General features: G+C 40.7%; 1 pseudogene; it reads right to left on the reverse strand.

Moving 5' to 3' along the window:
- Positions 1–10,392: 10,392 nt before the first annotated feature.
- On the reverse strand, positions 10,393–14,152 carry LOC100735889 (phosphatidylserine synthase 1-like; annotated as a pseudogene).
- Positions 14,153–23,907: the final 9,755 nt, after the last annotated feature.

A 23,907-nucleotide genomic window follows, 5' to 3' on the forward strand; every position in this document is an offset into this window, starting at 1 on the left:
AAACAACCATAGAAATGGTCTAGCTGAGATTCAAAACAAGTTGGGGCTTTCATCACATCTTGTTAGTACAACAAATGGATAATGCTTGTTTTCACAGGTGTCATGAGTTTAAAGGAAGTATTACACTGTGTTTGTTTTAAGTGATATTCTGATGCTTATAGACTGCACCAGGAATAAAACTTAATTACACAGAATGAGTGGAGGAACTGTACAATCAACTGTATTCAATCACGTTAATAAAAACTGAGAGTACAATTGTCAGACATAATCCAATGGTGGATTATCTCCATTATGTTTCATGATGCAAGCAGAAGCTGCTGAGACAGGAGGCTTCTGCATGGCAGGAGGCTTTTGCACCTAATATAGACATTAGAGAGTGGATGACATGGATCCTAAGCACTAGGTGTGCCTTAGTGTTGAAACAAGCCCATAAGCACAGAGCATTCCCGAGTTCTCCTGATGCAGTTGACGCCTTATTGTGATCCGAGACAAAAGAAACAATATCAGTAGAAACCTACAAGAACCCACTGAGACCGTCTATGTAGCATTTACCAACAATGTGCTCTAAGTTGTAAATGGCTTCTGTTTGAATCATCAGGCACCAGAGGGAAGTCTGTGCTTACATTCAGTTCAAACCAGGTCAGGAAGGTCTCAGGCCTCAAATCTTCATTCTCCATGAGGCAGGGGCCTAGTGCAGAAAGTCAGGAGCTGATTAATAAGTAGGTCTCAAGTGGATATGGCAACCTATCTGTACTCTTAGTTATCTATTACAACTGTTTTTAACAGGAGAAAATTAGATTCAGAACACAAGGAAAATCTTCAGATTTAGAATAGTTAAGCCATAATAAAATACTTTGAGAGTGGTGGCAATCTGAATTGATTAAATTCATACATTTTTCATGCTTGCAGCCATAGAGCAATGATAGACCAAATTTCATTTATCTTTATTGCTATTTAAAAATAAATACATGAAAAGGGGCTGGGGATTTAGCTCAGCAGCATAAGCACCTGTCTTGCAAGCAGGCGGTTACGAGTTTGATTCCCGGTACTGATAAAAAGATTTAAAAAATATAAAAAAAATACATGAAAAATAAGGTCACAGATGAATTTATAGTGAATAAGTTACTTTTCCAGCTCAGGAAAGCTTCTTTCTTTGTCATAAGATTTCTAACTTTAAATATTTTTGATGGAAATGTTCATATAAATGATGTCATAATACATAGTTCAAAGGATACATGAAAAAAATTTAAGCTTGTGATAGTGGGATAAATGTAAATTTATTAATTTTTTACATAAGAAAATCCACTCCATTTACTCATTCAGCTGAGAGGACCAGGAGGAAATACAGCTCTAGACATTACTAGATATAGCAGCTCAATGATATTTGAATCAAGCCTTTCCCATTCCTCATTTCTGGTCTCCTCCGAGATGATTTCATTTTTAATCTTTCCTTCTCAATGGAAAAATGACTGCCTGTATCTTTCAGCTTGCATCTAAAAAATTCTGAATCTTGGGAAAGGAATCTGCCCTTTTCTATAGTTTGAAAAAAAGTGTCTTGGGGCTAATGGGTAAGTCACATTTTCATGCTTGTACCAGTTGCTGTGGCTGTAGAAATAGAAGCACCAATTATCTAAGGGCTAGTTAGCCAAGGACCTATCCTGAAAATGGGTATTGGTTCAGTTTTCTCAAGAGCACATTGTCAGAGACGATAGGCGGAGCCAATTCTGCAAAAGGAAACCAGCCTCCAAAAGCCACGCAGATGGAGAGTTCCCAATGAGCGCTGGATGTCTGTCTCTATCTGCTTGAGCTCCAATCAGGAGTCAGAGGTGCAGCATTTCATGGTTGCAGACACACATTCACACATGGCATGTAACTGTGGAGTGATTCCATAGGTAAATGCAAAGGATCACTACCCTACTGTGTAGACCATTGGTTTGTTTGGGGGTGCACCAGTGTCCCACTCTGCCTGCCGGAGTCTAGCTCAGCCATGTTGACCTTTCCTTCGCCCGAACTCCTCTTGGCCTCTGAAAGGACCGTGCTTTTCACAGCGAGGCTTTCTTTGCTTCTATTTTGGTAACAGGGCATTTGCAATCTTTGGTCTCCCTTACTGAAACTGAACCTCTGGTTTCAGTTTTTGGAACAACCACAATACCTCACAGAAGAGTTTTTACCGGAAAATGGAAAATGAAAGAAATCTTCATTTGTGTTAGGTTTTATTGTTTCTGTATAGATTGACAGAAACAAAACAGCTTTCACTAAACTGAGGAAATGGATGAACACCATCCATGAAGGCTCTCAAGGTGAGAGTAGAAGGAATCACTAAAAATCAACTCATCTTTTTACTGCCATTCTACAGAGGAGGAGGACTGAGGCCCACAAGGGGGAAAGAGGGCAGCCAATTTCACAGACCTCCTTAGACACAGAAGTAAAATAGACTTTCTTGACGCCCAGCTGGGATCATCTCTCCCTTTCTCATGCTCTTTTTCTTGCTAGGTACATCTCCTGTGGAAACATTACAGCTTATTTATAGGAATACACTGTTTCCTTCTATTTGCAATGGCCTCTGTATCAATTGAAAACAAAAATAAAATTAAAAATGTGAAATAGTTTGGCTCCCATATTGAATCTCACTCTGAACCCCTGGTACATAGTGTGCCCTAGCCAACTCCAGGAGCAAGGGTTAGAAAGCCCCTCAAGTTTTCTGGCCAGTGCCATTTCACTTGACTAGTGTGAGGTTTGGCAGATAAAAATGCAGATTTCCCATGTCCACTGGAAGTTAGAACAATAATGAATCATTTTTTATTGTAAGTATGTCCTCAGGAATATTTAGGAAATAAAAAGCGACCTACTGTTTACTCTTCAAATTGAACTGGGCATCATACTTTACCTGACCACCTCTGCTGGGAGCCTGCTATAGGAGTCTGTCTGGGAAAGGGAGCCTTTGATCAGTGTTGGTTGAAACTGAGTTGAATTCCAGGGGAAGAAAGGTGGCCTGGCTCAACAGGACTCCCCTCTAATGTCTCACTAGTTTAAAACATTGAAAAGAAAGAGTGTAAATTGTGAAAGGACCAGATTAAGTCATAATCTTCCAAAAAGTAGACCAGGTTACATCCAGAGTCAGGTTAAATTTGCTTAGAGAATGAGCCTCCAGCTGCACTGGAGGACAGGAGGGAAGAGATGGGGACTGTCTTGCTCTATTGTGATAACTGAGTCTTAGGGGAGTAGCTCTTTCCAGAAGGTTCGTAAATACACCTGGATATCTGCTCACCCACAAGTTAGCTCTTGAAACCCAAGTCCAAGCATCTTATGTGGTTGAATAGTTTCTCTGCTTATTCCTTGACTTAAGTACTCTTCAGATGAAGAAAATCCATCAGAATTAGAGACTGAAAACAAAGAGGGGAGTGATTTAGTGAAAAAACTAAAGTAGGGTTATAACATCTATTGCCATATTGCTCTACCAGCTGCTTTCAAGATCTAACTAGCTTTCCTGCCTGCTTGCCTTCCTTCCTTCCTTCTCTCCTTCCCTTCCTTTGTCTGCCTTCCTCCCTCTCTGCCTCTCTCCCTTCCTCCTCCTGTCCATCCCATTCCTTCTCTTCCCCTTTCTACTTTCTTTTCCCCCATTTCCACAGGCAGCCATTCAAATGTTTTTCTATATTTTTGTGCTCTTGCAAAATATTGCATTATATTTTATTTTTGCACATGCATTTTAAATTTATGTAAGTACCATTTTTATATGTCCCATTCTCTTTTAATCAGCCCAGCAATTAAAAAGTATTTTTAAAATGTCTTTATGCCTGCACTGGTTACGGAATTGCTTGCTTCCTTGTAACTGGAGTTTTTCCTTTACCCACCATGTGTTCTCTGAAAGCCAAATCTGTCTTACTTTTGTCTGAATCACCAAAGCTGACTTTAGAAGCTGGCACATAAAAAGTGCTTAAGTAATTTGTGCTGAGGATTGAAATAGAATATGAATAGTAGTCTTCAATGAAAGTTTTGTTGAATCAAAAGAATGAAATGTTAATGAAGGAAGCTTCTTATTACAGATGGAGATATTAATGATTTGCCTGGGAAAAGATTCTGTGTTGTCCGACTCTTTGACAGTCATAGTTGGCTTCTTAAACTTTGACTTAATAACACTGAGCCTTAGAGACAACTCTGGTTGCTGTGGGACTTCTGAATACAGCTGAAAAGCTTTTAACATAGTCCTACTTAAAGTACAGCTTTAGAAAAACAAAAATGATACGCCCCGTGCATAAATTCTGATTTGACTCTTAACTAGGGTAGGATTAGCATTAAAGGATGTCAGTCAATAGCATTGCTCAAGTCCTATCCATGTTTGTGAAATGCAAAGCCCTCTTCTGAATCAAACTGATGTGGAAAATCTCACCATCTTTGCCCTCAAGCAGAGGACAAGAAAAAGACTGTGACTGTGGTAGTAACAGTATGGCAACCATGAACCTGATTTGTTAAAAAATATTCCTTGTTTGCTGAAACTTAAAGAGAAAAGCAAAATCAACATAAGTAGATTCATGTCTTGTTCTTTGGTTTTCAGTTGTGGGAAGCCAATTGAGGAACCCTTGATGTACCTGTGGCGGAGGAACCACATGGAAGCACCGCCCAGCATGCATTCTGCAGAGGAGCTGCATATTGTAGAAGAAAAACTGCGATGTGGCTCAGTGGTGGCTTGGTGATACTTCTCAGGATTATGGTCCTGGAAGTAGATCACTCTCTTCTGACTCCTTTTGGAGCCTCAGAGAGAGCAGGTATTTAGAGGACACTTTCCACACGCCTTGGGGTTTAGGACTGAGCCAGCAATTGGTCATAAAGCATTCATCTCTGCGTTTCTGGATTTTTAGAAAGGCATTTTCATAGGACAGAAATATTATCATAGCTTCTTAATGTTACAGTGTGATGGAGTCATGGGAAACAGGGACTTCTGAAGCTGGGCCACTTTGGTTTGCAGATTGCCTCTGGCATTATTCAGAGGAAGACTCTGGCTGCGTGGCAAATTCCACGAGGCTCAACTTCATAATCTTTTGAGGAATCCAAGATTATTCGATGAATGGAGGAATTTCCAAGAATATTCTACTATGGTATCCTCTTCCTCACACCTCAGAGTATCTTCTGGTACTGTATAGGACATTGCAAATGCAAAGATGTAGATACTTCAGTCGGGGACTAAACAGTCATTCTTGATTGACAGATTGAGAATTTGCTAGAGTTCAGGTGCTGTTTTGAATGGTTTATGTTTATCATATTTATTTTCAGACCTCAACCTTACAGGATATTCATCATTATTATCTGTATTTTCAAATAAGGACATTGAGGCACAGAGAGGTTAATTAACTTGCTTAATATGATACAGCAGTCTACTCTTTCAGGCAGGCTGTGAGGGTTTGTTTCTTTCGGTGATGACATTTTTCATTTCTGCATGTTCTTTAGAGACCCATGTATTATTGTTCAATTACTGTTGTGTTCTTTATTATAGTTGCTATTCTTTTATTTCTAACAATGTAGAGCATTTATGCTGTAGTATTTCAGCTTATCAATTTTATAGACTTCACATCCTGGGGGCTTCTTTTCTTATGTAACTTAAACATGTCTGGACATGATTTTATCTTCAGGAAGCCTTGGTGTTGCTGTTTATTGCTGTTTGGACTTGCGGGTTTACCAAATGTAACAAATAAAATACAGGATACTGAGTCAAATTTGAATTTCAGAAAAATGAAAGATGATCTTATACTACGTCTTCAAATTACAACTTAATTGTTATTTAACTGAAATTCAAATTTAACAAAATGCACCATATTTTTTCTGATAACCCTGTTTGGAGCACTCTTTGGAACTTTCCTTATGAAAATAACTGTGGATTTTGAGACCATTTGGATCCACAGAGACGCAGAAAGTTCAGACAAGTTTTTATGAAGTATCTTGCTTGGAATTTCTATAAAATATAGATTGTATAAATTAAGGTGCTATATGATGTGACCATCCTTCCAAATTTGCCTGGGACTAAGGGGTAATCTGAGATTCAGGGTTTTCAGTGCCAAATCTGGAGAAATTTGTGCCAATAGGCATGAGTTAATCACTGTAATGCCATACCCATGCGTGGCATGGACGTGGACTCTAACATTCTGGAAGAATGTCTTCTCACTTACTTCATTTCTTTTTGGACTATGTAGCATACAGTAAATTCCCCTGGTACATTTCAGGTAATTAATTACTGCTTATGTTTAAGAATATTCTAATGCTCCTTTTCATGAAAAGGACAGTCTTTTGGAAGTCCAAAGTTGCTGCAAGTGCCTTTCCACCTGCCCATGTCCCCTGTCCTCACATGATTGTTAAATTCCTCCTTCCACTGTCCTATAAGAGGTAAAAAAATAAAACAGCAAAAACCCAACAGCACTCCAGGGCTCTAGGTGAGAGCATATGTGTGTCGGATCTCCTAGACTGACCTTCAGTCACTACTCCCACCTCACGAACAGTTCATAGATCTGTACTGCCCGTCATATATTCATTAATATCAGAGTGTACTCTGGGACAGGAGAATGTGTTGAGGGCCCCTGAGATAATGCAACACCTTGTCAATCATTCATGTCAATCACACTTAAGAGATTTGGGGGTAGACACTTGGGGTGAGGTGTACATCCACAAAATTCCAAAAGTCTGGTTGATTGGGGGCTACTGCCACTACTTTGTGCTATGATCTATGAATGGTGCTTTTGCTTTCCTGTCTGTGGGGCACCCTTTTCTTCTGTCATATCTTCTGTCTGCATGGACTTGCCCTAAGCATAGCTTCTTATGATCTTCAGTAAGTGTAGCTGCTTGCCTGGTGTACACTTGCAGTTTATTACTTGTCATATGCAGTGGTCTGGTGATGATACTTGTCTGCTTTGGGCTGGCAGGAGCAGAGAAGAGCATAGAGGACCACATGGGAGAAGGCTGGTGTGTTGTACATGAAACATAGCTTCTGCTCACATTGCACTATGTAGAACCCAATCTCATGGTCTCACCAATTGCAGGGAAGGCCAAGATAGTAATTTCACTGTGAGCCTAGAATGCAGAGGAGATTGCAGAAGCATTTAGTGTGGTCTGCAGTGTGCAAAGACAGCATGTGCGTAACAGTGTGGAATATCCATCTGTTTGCCAACTAGGTCATCAGCAGAATACTGCAGCAGAAGCACACCCATGTGGAACAGGAGGAAACAAGGTTTGCTCAGAAGCAAGCACCAATGCTAAGGGGATAATTAACTTTGTGTGTTGGTTCTGGGCAAGCGCGTTTCCAGCATGAGAGTAAGAATTATTTTTGTTTTTCTGAAGCCATTATATGCATTTTTGTGAGCAAGCAGCTCATTTAATTAGTATCTATTGGACACTATTACTGCAGCATTTAAGATACACCTGAGACTCAGAATGTCAAAGATTGAACTCACTGTCTTTTCCTTTTATTTTATCCTGTAAGTAGCATTTTTTTCCATATTAGTGATCAAAATAAGGGTAAAAATATCCAACTATAGATTTTTAAAAAAATAGTTTATGGAACCAAAATATAGAAAGGAAAAATAATGTTATTATCTCTGTACAGCCCAGTGACGTTATGCAGGACAAACACATGCATATAACCACTACATGGCCAAGAAAAGACATGCCTGGCACACGGGCTGTGACTCTCAGGCACTATTACCACCCCTCACCTCCCCCAGGAAATGCCTTCAATTCTTTGTAGTACAGATTACATTTGTGCTTTCTTTAAAAACTACATAAAAACTGACTGCTTCTGCAGAATGTACTCTCCTGTGCACGGCTTTTTTGTTTAATGAGAAGCTTATATGGTTTATCCATGTTATTTTCTGTAATTTCAGACCTTAGAATTTCATTGTATAATTATAACATAATTTATTTACCCATTTCATTTCTGATGGATGCTTGGGTATTTCCCACTTTTGGCTTTACACTGGACCCCCGAAATTTGCAGGGGTTATGTTCCTTCATCATCATCCGTGAAAAACTATGAATTTCAGATATGGTCAGAAAAATGTCTATAAATACGTATTTTTATAGTTTAAATCCTAAATATGCTTTGTCTTCCGCAGTTATGTAATTTGATTTAATCTAATACTATATACAGTATTACAATAATTAGACTTAACAAAAATATTGTACAGTAGTTCAACCTTTTCCTGGAGTGCTTTAAATTTCTTCCAGCATTTAAGTTAATTTTCAGAAGCCTTAGAAGGCACAGTGCGTTTTGAAGGCATATTAGGGATCTTAGGACTTTAAGAAGAACAAAACCGAGAATATTGGAGGTAGCTACACGCAGTACAGCAACCTGTTGGGGTGCAGGAATGCTGATGCATCTGCCATGGATGGGTTACAGGGCAGCAACCAATCGGCAGCAAGGAGAGCTGAATAACCATCTCGGATTGGTTACTTGCAAACCTCCCTCAAAAAAGGAATTGAGGTTATTTGAGGTTTCTTTGAAATGTAGGGGTTTCACAAATAATTATTAGTTACCAATTCTTCAAGGACTGACTGAGGCTGCAAACTCTGAACTACGACTTCACTGAGGTATTCTGTACTAATAATTCTTCTATAAACACCTTAATATATGCCTTTGGTGAACATATATATTGATTTCTTTTGGGGGTCTATGTTGAAGTAAAATTGCTGGTAATAAAGGATTAAGTAATCTTTCTATGTTAAGAATAGTTACACATAATTTTAAGTATCTCTTTGCTTCATCTGCATTATCTGAGCTCTCATAATATACATTTCCTTGTTAGATCAAAGAGGAAGAGAGGTCACCCACACATTCTGCACAGTTCTCCATCCAGCATATGGAGAAATTAGTTGTCCTCAGCCTCTTCGATTTGGGAGAAGACAGGCTCCTATATTTTTGTGCATTCAGGAATAAAATGTAGAAAGAAGAAGTTGATGAGAATTAATCTCTGAAAAGACTAGACTCTAATATCGTCTTTGAAGGGACTGAGATTCTTTTAGGAATATACATTGATAAGAGCCTGACTGTTACATCTTCTACAGAACTGAAAACTGTGTGTCCTCCCTGCAATACCTATGAAAGGCGTGACTGCTTGTGAAGTGGAAAGCGTGCAGGGGCAATGCCGGGACAGGGTGCTACAGGTGAAATTGCTCTTTCTGTCCTCCTGCTGCTCTTCCTGGGATGGGGTCACCCTGGCCAGCAGTCAATCTTCTTTACTTTGCATTCGTCTCTAATTAGTCACTAGCTTCTACACCACTGCTGCTTTCTTTCAGATCTATTCTTTCTCCATCCTTCCTGCCACCTGTCTCTGTTTCTATACCACCAATGTCTTAATGTCCTTCCTGTCCTGTTCCTCAACCCTCCCCAAACTCATCCCTCTCCCTCTATCCATCACTTGTAGCTGCTGACAGTGGAGAAGCCATTCTTTTAAAACTTGGTAAAGACATTGGGCAATTTCCAACTTTCATTAATCCTGTAGCCTTCACTATGAAGTCTGCACTTCTTTTTTGGATATAGCTGACAAGATCAAAGACCAAGAATAAATAGAATTGACTGCCATGTATTTCTATTTCTTTTTTGACCCCTAAAGAGTTTTCATGTGAATTACTTTATTTCAAACATGGATCCCCTGGAGGTGGGGAACTATCAGCAGCTGAAAGGTAATACAGGCACCTCACATGGACTGAAAGGCAATGTAGATCATGTAAGGTGGCAGGAGACCAACTATGTGTACAAGGCACTTGGCACGGAGGACCCCTGCATTCCCTAAGCCCTAGCAGGTTGGCATTTGGTGCTGTGGGGAAGTCTATACCAGTGACATTTGTAATGCAAGAAAAAGACTCTGATCAAAACCCAGCTTCCTATGCAGGCAGCCAACTCCTCCTCAAGTGGCTATTCACCTGCCACATGACTTGTGGTCTGAAAACGTGGGCCGAAGATGCTAAGCAGGAACACAAAAGCTCCCTCATTTTCCTCTAGGTAGAAGGGAAACCCTCCCCCAATTTCAGTCTCAGCAGTGAATTCTGAAGGCTTGAAGCATCCTAACTCAAGAACAAAGACAATAAAAAGACTGAAAAGTGGCCTGGAATGAAAGATAAGTCAATCAAATGGAAAGGCTGATTCATTAAAATAAAATCTGGTGACCAGTTCACTAACTAGCTGGTTAAAAAAATGAAAATGTTCACAGGATGTCCACAAGACACCCCAGCACAGGGCTGCTCTTGGTGACTGTGAAGTAGGGGAGAGCCCAAAGGAGGAAGGCTTACATGGCCATCCATGTCTTGGGAAACAAGACTTACCCTCTCAGTAATGACCCTCACAAAGTTCTGCCTCCTTTTCCCATTTTTCTTCCAGCAGACACTCTCTGGAGCACTACTGATTACCAGGGTGTTTCAGTTCTTTCTAACTCCTTTGTTAACTTCGGATATAGAATGTCAGTTTCTTCTTCAGGAAGAATAGCTTTCCTTGTGGTCAGATGCTTGGTGGGCTGTCTTCTGAACCTTTCTGTGATGCCTGGAGATGTCTAGACTATAGGTACCATCTTCACATGCTGAGTAGGTTCTCTTCTTGATGGCTATAGTGTTCTGTGACCCAAAGCATGCTGTACAGGAACAGGAGTATAGTGAAGGAACTGCAAAGAAGCCATAGCATAACATAGAGTATATAGGTCTTATAGATCTTGTTCAAATTTTATGGAAATAATAGCTTACAGGAAACCAGTGACCCCAAATACCCACTGCTGTATTCCTAGTCATATGCACTGTGTGTCAGTGAGGTAAGCATAGTACTGTCTCACTATGGAAGCTACCATGCATATGATGAACAGAATTCTACACCAACTTCATGGATGAGTGCTCAGAACACAAATATGTGCTTCAAGAAGAAGGCACTCACTTCAGATAGTGCCAGATGATCATGCAAAGGTAAATCCTAGCCACTGTCAGAAAAGGTCTGGGGTTGGACCATGTGACATAGGTCCAGCTACCAGAGGTGAGCTGAGGGAAGGCCCATTAAATCTTCCCAGTGGTGGTATGAATATCACTGAAGCTTGTTGTCATGGTTTATGTCTGTGGCCCCCAGGCCTCATGAGTTTGCATTGTGCATTTGTGATGGTTCGTTGTCTAGTGCTTGGATTGATGGTGTCAGTGCTCCACTCACATAGGGGTGGAGCCAGGATGTGATGTAATGGCAGGAAGAAGGTGTGTCTTGCTCTTTGCTGGTTCCTGCTTGCTGTTTGCAGCCTCCATGAACTGCAGTCCAGTAATGCCCACCTGCCTTGGAGCCAACTGAGTATGGACTGAAACCTTGAAAAACTGTAAGAAATAAACCTTTCCTTTCCCAACTTTGGGCTTCAGGTATTTTGTCTCAGCGATGAGCATAAAGTAACTAAGACAGAAATTGGTACCAGAGGAGTGGGGTCATTGCAGTTATGTTGACTGGCCATTTGACTTAAGAGCCTTAGAAATTAATTTGAAAAATATTTGAGAGACTGCCAAAGAGACATCCTCTGTGTGCTGTATTATTTTGGAGACTCTGGTCGGAACCTGGAAAATCAGAGTGCTGATGGAAATGCTGCCAGTTAAGATGAAGCTTGGGACGCTTCTGTTGGGAAAGACTGCAGTGGCTGCTGGAGTCCAAGTAGTATATTGTGCTTTAGATGAAAGTTGGTCTTCTTGTTTGTATTTAGAGATATTACCTGGGTGGCAGAAGAATTTCAGTGCAGTCTATTTTGGGATGGTAGCATGGTTACTTTAGAGAACTTTTGACCAGATCTAGTTTGAAAATTGAGAGCAAAGAGCCAGTAGAGTAATTTAAAACACTTGGCCAAGAAGAAGGCTCCATTGGAACTGTGGGTTGTAAAGATGAAACAGAGAACATGGTTATTTAGAAGAATAGGACAATGGAAAAATCAAGAGTATGTATGAATCGCAGATTTTTATATTTTAGTCTTTCCATGCCATGTTAAAAGTTAATGGGAAGCAAGGACTGTGATTGTATTTGTTCTTTTAGTGTGATTTTAATGTTTTATAATGTTTGTAACCAGGTAAATTGGTTGAAGTACTGTGTTTTAATGTTGAACCTTGGTCACCTTTTAAATGTTTTGGTTTTGATGCAGGAATTAAATGTAAAAAGAATTGTGTATATATGTAATTGTTGTATTAATGTAACAAATCTGCCACTAAGGACTATAGTTTAAGGAAATGCGTATGGTTATTAAGTTGACCAGGGTGGATTGCCAGGATAAATAAGTGGAGAAGAAGGGAAGTGTTGAGGGTTGAGGCATTAAGGAGGCATTGTGGGTTCTCCTATGAGTTGCTGTCTGAGCTGTTGGTTCTCCTGGAGAAACTCTTGTCCTCACATAGAGCATTGCTTACTGGCTCCGGTGGGGAAGACACGTGCTGCTTAGTCTCCAGGATGAACTCGTCACGCTGCTTCCTGGCACGTACCCAACTGTGCTTGTCTTCGGAGGAGCTCGGGGCCTCCGTGTTGCTGAGGACAGCTGTGGTGCCTTTCAGGATAGCTCTGGTCTTTGTTTTGAGTGTGACTTCTCGGCTCCAGCATAGAACCCTCATCCCACTAGCACAGCTCCTTCATCCTGCTGGCATAGACTTTCTGGCTTCCACCGCTGACCCTTGGGTCTTCTCGGCACGGATCCGTAAAAGAGACTGGCGTGAGTCCTTCTTGTGGGCTCCGGACCTCCAGTTGGACTCGTGGGAGACACTGTCCTGAGCTCTGGGTTTTTATCTGGACTCATGTGGGACAATGCCATGGGGTTTAGGCTCTTGACTAAATAATCTATGTCTTTGGTGTTGTGGATAGATTTCCTGCATTCTCCTGTGTTAACTCCCGGTGATCATTATAAAAATATTATAAACTCCATGTCCTGATCTGAATTGTTCTCTGTGTACACCCCCTGACTACAACACTTGTGCAGTGACAGGTCCTCATCCGTAAAAACCAGCACGTGATTACACCTTGCCAGGCACTGCTGCTGTGGCAGAGTGCAATGGTGTCTGTTGTGCAGACGAGTGAAGCAAAGCTCAGTTAACTACCAAGTAGCTCTGATTGCTCAGCAGAGACCATAACTGGGTCAGTAAGGCCTCCATGAGCCTGCCCCAAAATGCCCAAATGGAAACATGTCCGAATGCCTGATGATCCTCTCTCAGGTGAGTACATGGCAGTTGACATCTGTTTCCCTTGTGATGTCCTGAAGATTTGAATCTAGCCAAACCCATAGGGATTTAATTTGCTCCAAAGTGAGGAAGGGGAGGAAGCTTAGGAAGAGGAAGTAGAGCAGCTGGCACAGTGAGTGCACTTGAATTTGGGCAACACCTCAGGGCCAATCTTCCTTTCCCTATTTCCATACAATGAAACAGCAAAGACCAAGGAAATCTCTAAAGCTTGAGGCCTCAAGTGCATGCATGCTGGATCTCATGGCTTCAGTATCCTTTTCCCCCACACAGAGGTTCATAAATATGGACTGTGTCTCATGTGTATAATTTAATCAGAGAGAACTTTGGAATGGGCCTGTGTGCTGAAGCCCTTGAGAGGACTCAGCACCCTGCCAGTCTTACTCAGAGACCCAGTGAGAGGCACCTGGGCTGGATACATATCTGTTAAAATCTGAAATGCTGTTTATCTTTGTGCTGCACTTTTTAATTCCCTAACACCCCAAACATGTCGTGCTTTTGGTTTCTGTTGGCATGGACTGCCCTTGAGTACATTTTCCTGTAATCTTTAATAAATGTGGCTGCTTTTGCTTTTACCATTGGATGTACACTTGTGATTCTTTGTCATATGCAGAAGTCTGGAATCTATCTCTCTATCAGATCCACCACGTGGTGTCACGCTGAGTCCAAAAATTACTGGCTATATGGATAGATGAGGGCAAGTAAATGGACCATTGAAGAAAACTAACACACTGGTGATGAGAAAGAAGACACCAGAAAGGACACCAGTCCAGATGTTGTCTTCTGGAGCAAAGTCACCCCTGGGAAAGCAAAGTGTTAACTGTGAAGCCAAGCAGGGTGTTGGTGTTTGGCAGGAAGAAGTTGACGGTGACGTCTTCCACTTGCTGCTTACTGATCTTCAGAAATGCATCTTGCAGTTCACGTCACCCTTGTTCAGGGTCTGGCTCCCCACGTGGACCATCAAAACCTGCCACCAGGTCCTGTGGTGGCAGCTGCAGCCCCAGCCTGTGGACAGGGCGTCGAGCCAGGCAGAGTTTGACCTAGTGTCTGTTTCTTTCGCCTCATTTCTGAGCACTTCCCAAGACACCCAGAGATCTTTGTTCCAGGTACACTTCGCAGCCAGTTCTTTCTCTGGAATTTCATCTTACCTCTGTTTGCCGATGCTGCTCCCTCAACTCACCTTCTGCATTCTGCTTTCCCATGTTACATTTTTTCTTCCTCAAGCAAAGACATAAGATGTCAGGTCATTTCCAGCCAACCGCTGGCCTCCTCAAGGTCTGGATAGGGTCTTTCCTCTGGGCTCTAATATGCTTTGTACTTCCTTAGCAAGGATACCTGACAATTATGTGTTTGTGTATCTCTTCTTTAGCAAGTCTTGTCTTTGGCTTTATATAGGGCTTCCTTCCAAGGTCATAATTTAATTAGTGATCAGTGGAAATCAACAGTACTTCAAAAATGCTATAGGTAATTTATTGTGTGCCTTAGTTGAGAAAACTGCCCTAGACTGTAGGTTTCTCTGATCTTGGGCTCTTTCTTAACTAACTTTATATTCTTATTGTATTTCCTCAGAGCCTAGCTAACAAAGTGGGTCCTCTAGATCCTCATTTAATACTAGTTGAGAAAGAGGAGGTTTGTTGGGGCACATACGAAGGCTTTGGATGGGGAAGGTTTATTCCAGTCCCTGGCTGAGGTAGAGCATCTTTCCTTGAATGATCCTCCCTGTACAGTGTGGCCAAGTGCTCATTACTGGAACGATGCTGCTCTCTTATCCAGAAGATATTTAATCTTGGGATGTTTCATCTCCATTTACACATTTCAACCTCCCTGGTCCATCAGTCACAAATGGTCTATGCATGAGTGAGTTTGTGGAAAGAGTGGGAGTTTCTTAGCTCTGTAGCTTATGGTGTAATACAATAATTAATAAAATAGACAGAGTTTATTTAAGTAGGAAAGCAGCAGATTGTGGCTCTTAAAATTCTTTTTTTATGTCTCCTCTCTAATCTTTCGGAGTTGCACTTAGTAGAAGACATTCTTGTTATTCAAAGGAAAACTATTCAAGTAGCTTGCATCCCCTACTATGTACATGACAAATAAAAAACCCATAATATTAGCTGTACTTGTAGTGGAGGCTTTAGTTCTGAACTCATATTTGTCCCCATCATATCTTTAAAACACGTACCCTACCAGTTCATTTTTGGCATAATATAAATAGCAAATAGAGCAACTCTTTATGAATTCAGAAGAAAATAAACAGTAGGCATATTTTTTTCTCTCTTCTTCCTTCAATTTTTTGAGACAGGGTCGTTCTGTGTTGTTTAGACTGGCTTTGCACTCACTATGTAGGCCACTTGAACTCTTAGTGATCCTCTTGTCTCAGCCTCCTGAGTGCTAGAATTACAGGCATACACCACCAACACCCTGCTAAGAATTTGCATACATTTTTAACAGATACTTTAGACTACTTTTAAAATTTTTCTTCTCTTTCTGACAGAGTGATGGACATATGCTATTTTGCCACTTAGAATTATGTTTAATTTTGCACACTCAGAATTTTATTTTTAATGTTGCAATGGCTAGAATAAAAACTTGAGCTAAGTCTATGAAAAAGAACTTGAAGTCCAATGCAGATTTTCCAATGGCAATTTTTTTTTCATAGTTCTTGTATTTCTGTTGTTTTTGTCGCTTTTGATCGGTCCCAAAGATGAATGGTTCTGTAAAACCCGAAGTTCTTCAGGATTGAAATTGATATTATGAAAGAAAGCAGAAGGTGGACACATACTGACCTCTCTGCAGCACTGAGTGGATTTTTCCTTGAAATGCTGCACATGTAGAGATGAGGCAGTGCCGTGATGACACAGCTTTGGGTTCTAGGGTTGGTTTTCCTCTTATCTTCGTCCCAAATAGCTGAACATGGCATCCTATGCTTCTTCCTTTACGTTGTGTGATGCTATTCTGTCTCCTTCTTGTCTCTGTCCCTCTGCTGAAGTCTCTATACTTTTTCTAGAATAGTGTTCAAAATAGTACACATTTCCCTGTTTCCTTAGGTTTGAAAACTTGTAAGACTCTCTGACTTCCCACAGGGTAACCTCCCAACTTTTCCTCCTGCCTTCAAGGCCTCCCAAAGCCAGATCCCACTATTGTTCTCCAACATCTCCGGGGAAGCCAGCCTGTTAACCTAATTTTACACTTGAGGAATGTGATGGCCTAAGACGTGAGGTGACTTCCCCAGGGTCACACTGAGAGCAACAGAATCGAGGATCAGTCATCAGACTGCAGGGCAAGTTCTTCCTGCTAAAGCATGCTATCAGCACACTGGACCTCTATGTTTCATCTGCAAAATGGGGTCTGAGAATGAGACTTCCTTCTGTGAAGTCAGAGGGGTAAGTTGCAAACCACCACTATGATCCTGGTAGTGCCCTGTACAATACCATTCCCCTTGGAGTAAGGTTGACCTGTGTTAAACCAGTGCAATATTCTGGATGTGATTATCATGAAACCTGGAACCCCTGCTCTTGGGAGGCCAGCCTCTACATACTGAGGCTACACAGGGGGAATGGAAGCCTCTAGATAACAGATGTGTAGAGCCATCTCGGAAGTAAACCCTCGGGCGTCACCCAATCTTCTGGTGACCGCAGCCTGGATAATATCTAGTTGCAACCCTGTGGGGTAGCAGCCCCCTGGCTAAGCCACTCTAGAATGTCTGACCCACAGAAACTAAGTCAATGAGCATTTGTCATTTTAAGCCACTAAGTTTTGGAGTATGCAGCAATAAGTAACTAATGTAGGGTTTAAAATAAAACTTTCAACACTTAAGCCTGGAATTCATGACAAAATGGTAGCTTACTTTTCTCAGATGATACGAATTTATCCCCAAACAGGATAAATGGTTGTTCAGCTTCTAATCTGTTGGTTTATTATTCCAGTGATTATAATTTTATTCCAGTAATTACAGTTGTTTCCACTTGAATAGAGAGATACTCAGAGACACAGAGGAGTCTTCTCAGATTCCGTCCTTTCACTCTTGGTGCATCAAGTGGGATTAAGGCCTCTGAGTTCCATCCCCAGAGCCACAGGTCAAGTTGTTACAGCATTGTCCCCCGACCGAGCTATCAGTACCAATGGCTTTCACTGTCTTTCCCTCTTGTTAACTTTCAGTGCTGCTGTCACTGCATTCTCAAAGTTTGTATCTGGCAATATTATTACTTAGCTTAAACTTATGGGATTTGCTACTAATCCCAGAGACATAGAATCAGGGATTCTATGTATGAACTAGATACAAATTGAATTACATTTCTGCCCACTCAGTTGTTGTTCAGAGAATTGCAGAATAAGGATTAAAAAAGACAACAGATTTGACATGGGGGTTAAGGGAAGAGTCTCTAGACATATTATATTTTGGAAATTCTTTAAAATTTAGACAATTTTTTTCTATGCAGTTATTTGTTGCAAGTTAATTTTCTGTTACAACTTTGATAAGATAAATAAATGAATTCTGGGACTGGGGGTGTAGCTTATTTGTAGAGTCCTGCCTAGCATGTATGATGCCTCAGGTTTGATCAGCACAAGAAACAGAAGAGGTGAAGAAATTTCACAATCATTCAAAGATACCACTCCGTAGTGTAGAGCAATGCTTCCCACATTTTAATGTTTAAGTAACTCATTTGGAGCGTATTGTTACATTACAGGTTCTTTCATTCCCCACAAAACCATATTTTAATTTTCAGACACCAGCTACAAATGTGCTCCCCGGGTATCCACATTTCTGTCACTTGAACAACAAAGTTTGGAATTCTAATGATGCTTCTCAGGTTCAGTGATTGAGATCTACTTTACTTACTGTCTATTGAAAGTATACAACTCAGTAGCAACCAAACAACGCAGGTTACCAGAGTTTCCAGGTATGCTACTCTCCCACCACTGAAGCATCCCTCAGTATGGATTCTTAGAGGCGTGGAAATACCTCTTTAACACGTGGAGCCATTATTACATAGGCATACTTAATTAAATCAATTGTCATTGGTGACCACACTCAGTATCTAGCTCTTTTCTCACCCAGGAGGTCAGGTATTGGGAGCTGAAGTTCTAACACATTCATGACCAGTCCCCATGAGGGCATTACATAGGTGTCCACCATGAACACTGCATTAACATAAACTCTGGTTTAAAGGCACTTGTAAGGAATGACAAAAGGACACTCTTATTAATCATAACACCCATAAAATTCCTAGTATTTTAGGAGCTTGATGCCTGGAAACTTTTGAAAGAACTAAATGTACCTTTCCCCATGCTACACATAGACTGACACATTGAAGGGTGTGTCATGTGAATTTTATTGTTGGAACATTTCTTTGCACTTTCTCTTACTCCTCCTGCTCGTCATTAAACCCTCTGGGGCGAACGTGGGAATCACATCAACTTGTGGATGCATTGGCTGCAACCATAGTTCTGATAGCTCACTGGGTTGCCATAGTCGTGAATTTTTAAAAGTGTGCCCCAAACGCCGGAGGCTCATGGACACCCCATTCATAAAAAGAAATGACATTTCTTTAGATAGAAAAAGGGCAGAGATAAAGTAATGAAGTGTTAAGTTGACTGGGATCTACAGAGCCAAATCTTACAGTGTTTGTCCGAATCCTTCACTGGCCTGGCCTGGATCTGGGAGTGGAGGGGTAGCGACCGTGAGCGCCAAGACGTCTTGGGTTCCAGAGAAGCCAGGCCCCAGCTGAGGAAAGGACTGGCAAATACAGCTCCAAGAGCTTGTCCTGAGCTATTAATAAATAGTTTGGGTTAAAAGCCAGAAAATATCCTCACTTTTATCAGTTCTGAGCATTTGTTTTAAGGAAAAATTACATGTAGATGTTGTTTACTGCAGCCTTTTTGAAATAGCATAAAATTGGAAACAAATCAAGTGTCCTAGGTAGTTATTAGAATCTTTAATAAGCCAAAAAATGTAGATTTTGTACCAAAAAATGATACAAACTAAGAAATATGCATCAACATGAAAAATATTTATAATTTAGAATTAAGTGAAATAGCAGATTATAAAAGTCACATGTTCTATAATTGCAACTATGCAAATTAAAAGTAACAGTAATTTTGGAGTGTTAAGATTAAAGATGATTTTTCTTTCTTAAAACTTCTTGTTACTGCTTTTACAAAAAAGGTAAATAGTCTCAAGAACACAAATTAGTTATATCATTAAGCATAGCTATTGTATTCTAACAGTTCATGATAAAATTGAAAGCTGCAAGCAAACTTTTATTAAGCTAAAAATACCTGGATAAGTAAAATTAATTTTCTGTGTCTTTTCACCTGAAAAGTATCATGGGAAAATGAATGAAAAATTGTTCAAAATTCAAAACTGTCCTGGTTGGTGTGAGTCAAGGCTATTCAAAGTTCTTGACCTTTTTCTAGAGCAATCTTAGTGCTGGAACTCATAGGAACAACCAGTCACAGTCTTCTGGTACTCTGAGTCTTGGCAAGAAACACTATGTGATTCTGCATTAGCATGATGTGATCAGAGCAAGCAGATCATTTGAAATCAGAGCCCCAGCCAACACACTTCCAGATACTTCAAACTATGTGAGTTCATTTTGGTGGAACATCTTGTAGTGGAAACTATCTAGAAAACTGACAATAAATTGAGCAATTTTTTAAAAAGAATGGTACTGGGAATTAAATCCAAAGCCTCCATGCTGAGCTACATCCCCATCCTTTTTTAAAATTTTTGAGAGAGGATATTCTAAATTTCTGCGAAGTTGACTAGGATGGGCTCAAACTTGTAGATCCTCCTGCTTCAGTCTCCCATCCTTGGGAATTAGACATCCTTGGCAACCTGTCAGAAAGCATTTCTCTATCACAACTAAAAATTTAAAAAATTTCCAAAAATGTCTTTGTTCTTGTGGTTTGACCTTGATTTGCACATGCTTTGACCTTGAGAGTGCTAAAATATGGCCGATTATAAAGGAATAACGTATTTTACTACTCATATCGTTTCTTTTACTTACTCAGTTGATGATATGCAAGAGTCAATTGAATCAAAGCTTCTCAAAATGCCCTGTCTTACCCACCTTCCCAAGAGTATCAAGTGACAGTTTTACTAAGGGCAGTAATACACAGTGACATGTGCCAGGTACCCAGAGGCTCTTGTTACATCTAGGAGTTGTGCCAGGGACGTGGCAATCAAGCAAGGACTCAAGGCCTACGAGTGTATGTCGGGTCTGTCTTCACAATTTCCTTCCCAGTGATGCTCTCCTCCAATCCAAGATTACTGTGTGATGTGCACGATTCCGTCCCTCATGCAGCATCTCCCATTACCTGCATCCCTGATGCTCTAGGCCAGCAACAGTGAAGCTTGTAGAGACGAATACTCAAACTGGAACCCAAAACCCACTTATTTATCACAAAGTGCCAACACTGCAATTAAACCTGAAGACTGGGGCTTTAGTTTAGGAAAACCACTGTTATCAGATGTTTGGCTGCTGGTGTGACTTGGCTCCCCTGTCGACAGAGGGGGCTCTGTGTGCCTGCTGCAGGGCTGCCCTAGGCAATAAGAGCTGCTGTGTACATTTCAGAAGATGAGATTATCTGGCCAAATCAGTCAAGACATTTGGTATTGCCTTTGCTTTCCTCAACAGTGAGTAGCACTACTTTTGCAAATACAGAACATCAACATTTTAAAAATATAGATCTCTGGAAATAGACGATTGGTGGAGAAATATTTTTTGCAAGAAGGTCCTAGTGTTGACCAAACTAAATCAAGCACTCCTTTCTAGTTCTATACAAGACATCTTGAAACTATATTTAAAGGAAATTTTAACCTCAGAATCAAAATTTAGCACTCAAAACCTCTGAACAAACAGCCAAGATGAGACTACAGCAATGTTTTTAGCAGACAAGGATTTGGGACCACTTTTGAGGTGGAAGGGTATGGCATCATGATGCAAAGTGGAGTCCTTCCAGCACCATGCAGGGATGTGGCAGGTGAGGGACAAACTCTCTCAGCATGTGACACTTCTTCCCATACCCTTGTGCAGTTCTTGCTTCCCACCTGACACCTGGATGACACACCTATCTGACCTGAAAGACTTGAGTTCATGTTTGACCTACAGTTGCAGAAAATTAGAATTACTTTCCAAGGTCACACAGTGAGAAGGTGGCCATGTTGAGGACATACCCAGCTTTGTCTGACTCCCAAATCCATGATTTTAAACTGTGCTATACTGATTCCTGTTCCTATAAATAAATTTCCCACGATTTCTGTGTCATTCTCATCCTTTCTGTTCTCTAGGAAATTGGGAACATATTCCAGGATTCTGCAGGAAGGAGTGGCCCTGGGCCTTTGTCAATACAATTTGTTTCTTTTTCTTTCCTCCTCCAAATAAAAAAGAACATAGACATGAAAAGAGTGGAACATTGTGTCACTAAATATGATATGAAAACTCAATTAATTGGTCTCATTGTCCATTTGAAGGTCCCTCTCTGGGACACACTTATAGAGGAGGTGTCTCAGCTCACAATTCTTGACATTTGTGGTTGGCTTCTTCCTGAAAGGCAGACCCGATCCTCCTAATGGTAACATAACACCTTTAGAATGGGTTCATTGAGAATGTTCAGCATGGTGTTTAAAACCAATACTTCCTATGTGCACCAGGCAGGGATTTGAATCTCTGCTCCCCACCTGTGTTACGTTGAGATGGTTATTCTACCTTCCCTATTTTCCTCATCCATGAAGTGAGGATAACATCTCTCAGCAAACTGGCTTGAGAAACCATGAGTAATACATTGTAGGAGATACAGAATGGTTTTGGAGCTCATCCAGCTTGACTTAAGTTTCCAGGTGGATAAATGTCGAACCCAGGCAATCCAACTTTGGAGTGTGCCTTGTAACCACTGAGTTATACAAGGTAATGAAGTCTGAAAGTTCAATGTGTGGCCCAGAAGAATGCAGAAAAGCCCACTACCCCAGTTCAGGAGAAAAGGGGTTGGGAAAACCTTTTCAGTGGTGATAACATCTTATGAAAACCTAGGGTTTAATCAAAGAAAAGAAGGACTTTGGGTGGGGAGGGGATATTCTCAGATGGTGAAGCTGTGATAGGTGAGAATGTTCTAAGCAGAGGAAAGGGAGGCATAAATGCAAAGGAAGAAGGGGTGCAGCATTCCTGAGCTGCTAACTACAGCTGGCAGGTGAGTGTGGAGGCTGCTGTGTGCCTCTGTGCCTGGCTACCAAGCTTAGCAAAATCCACTGTACATGCAAGTTGGAGGCTCTGTGATACACAACCTGCATTGTTGCCTGTTGAGACTCTAAATCCAACGGAAGCTGCCTGAGGGCAGGACCTCGACTCAGGCTCAGTTTTTTCTGTCCACAAGGGTACATGTAATGGTATCCAAACACTGTGGACTGCATCTACTGATTTAAATCTGTCTGTGAATGATTTAGCAAAGCTACCCTTCGTTAACAGAGGACATGGATTAGTATGATTTCCTAGTCATCATAGACATGGAGGGGTAACTTGTTACTGTCCACGCGGAGCACCAGAGTCACCCCGTTTGTGTGTAAGTTGTGTGACAATTAGGCTGTGCATGGACTCAGGGAGCAGACAGCTGCCAGGCAGTGACCATAATCAGATGGCATACTCAGAAAGGATAGAGGGCATTGCTATTCTGGGCCAGTGCAAATCAGGAAAGTGTATATGGAATTCTATCACAAACCTCATTGTTCAAACCATCAGGGAAATAGTGATCTCTTTTCTGCATTGCAACCAGAATGGCCCATTTTCCTGTTTATATTTAGAACTGCAACCATAACTTTTTGTTTGTTTTAAAGAGAAAACATGAGTTAATAATTTTGCTTTATTCAAAGATATCAATTTTTTCATTGCAACTTTTAGGATAATAGTTAGTTTTTTCCACTATGAATAGCCTAAGAAAGACTGAATAATAGCAGATTCATTGGTGGGGGACGCCGGCCCCAAATCAAGTCATAAACCCAGCCAGGAGGTCTTCTGAGGTGATCTTGGTCACTGCTTGTATTTAGTGACATTTTGGTTTTGTGGTAAGTGTGCATGAAGGATGTCATAGAGATTTTCAAAGCCTCTACTGCATATTTTTGGAGATGTTCTTAAAATGCCCTCTGTTGCTCTTAAATGGCGTGTAGTTATAACTTTGTGGGACTGGTGGTAGTCATTTGCATGGCTAAAATGTAAAAAAAATGTTTTTCATTTGGAATATTTTCAAACTTACAGAGAAACGTTAAAAAAATAAAGTACATCCTTATAGCTTAAATCTAGTTTCATTTGTTGTTGAACTTTTGTTTTATTTGCTCAGTCTGTTCAGTCATCTTGCCACATTTTATAGTGTTTTTTAAATTTACAACATTAAGGGTAAGTTGCATGTTCTGTTCATTTATCTCCAAACATTGTACTAGCTATATCCTAGGCACAGTTATCAGTCTCAGTAAGTTTAACAGTGACCTAATATATTTTACCCATTTTTACTCAATATTCTAGTTACTGATTGATTCAATAATGCTATAATACTTCTTCCTATTTAATTATGTTTTTAGATCTCATGTCTCTTTAGTCTCTATCTAATCAGTGTGGCTGACATAACAGAAAACCCTAGCCTGAGTGGCTTGTTATCACCGGGAAGTCATTACTCACAGTTCTGGAAACTGAGACATCTAAGACCAAGCTGCTGCCTTACTCAGTTCTGCTG

This window comes from Cavia porcellus, unplaced genomic scaffold (genome assembly GCF_034190915.1).
Source record: "Cavia porcellus strain 051 isolate PalLab524CR breed Dunkin Hartley unplaced genomic scaffold, mCavPor4.1 scaffold_1, whole genome shotgun sequence".
Lineage (NCBI taxonomy): Eukaryota > Metazoa > Chordata > Mammalia > Rodentia > Caviidae > Cavia > Cavia porcellus.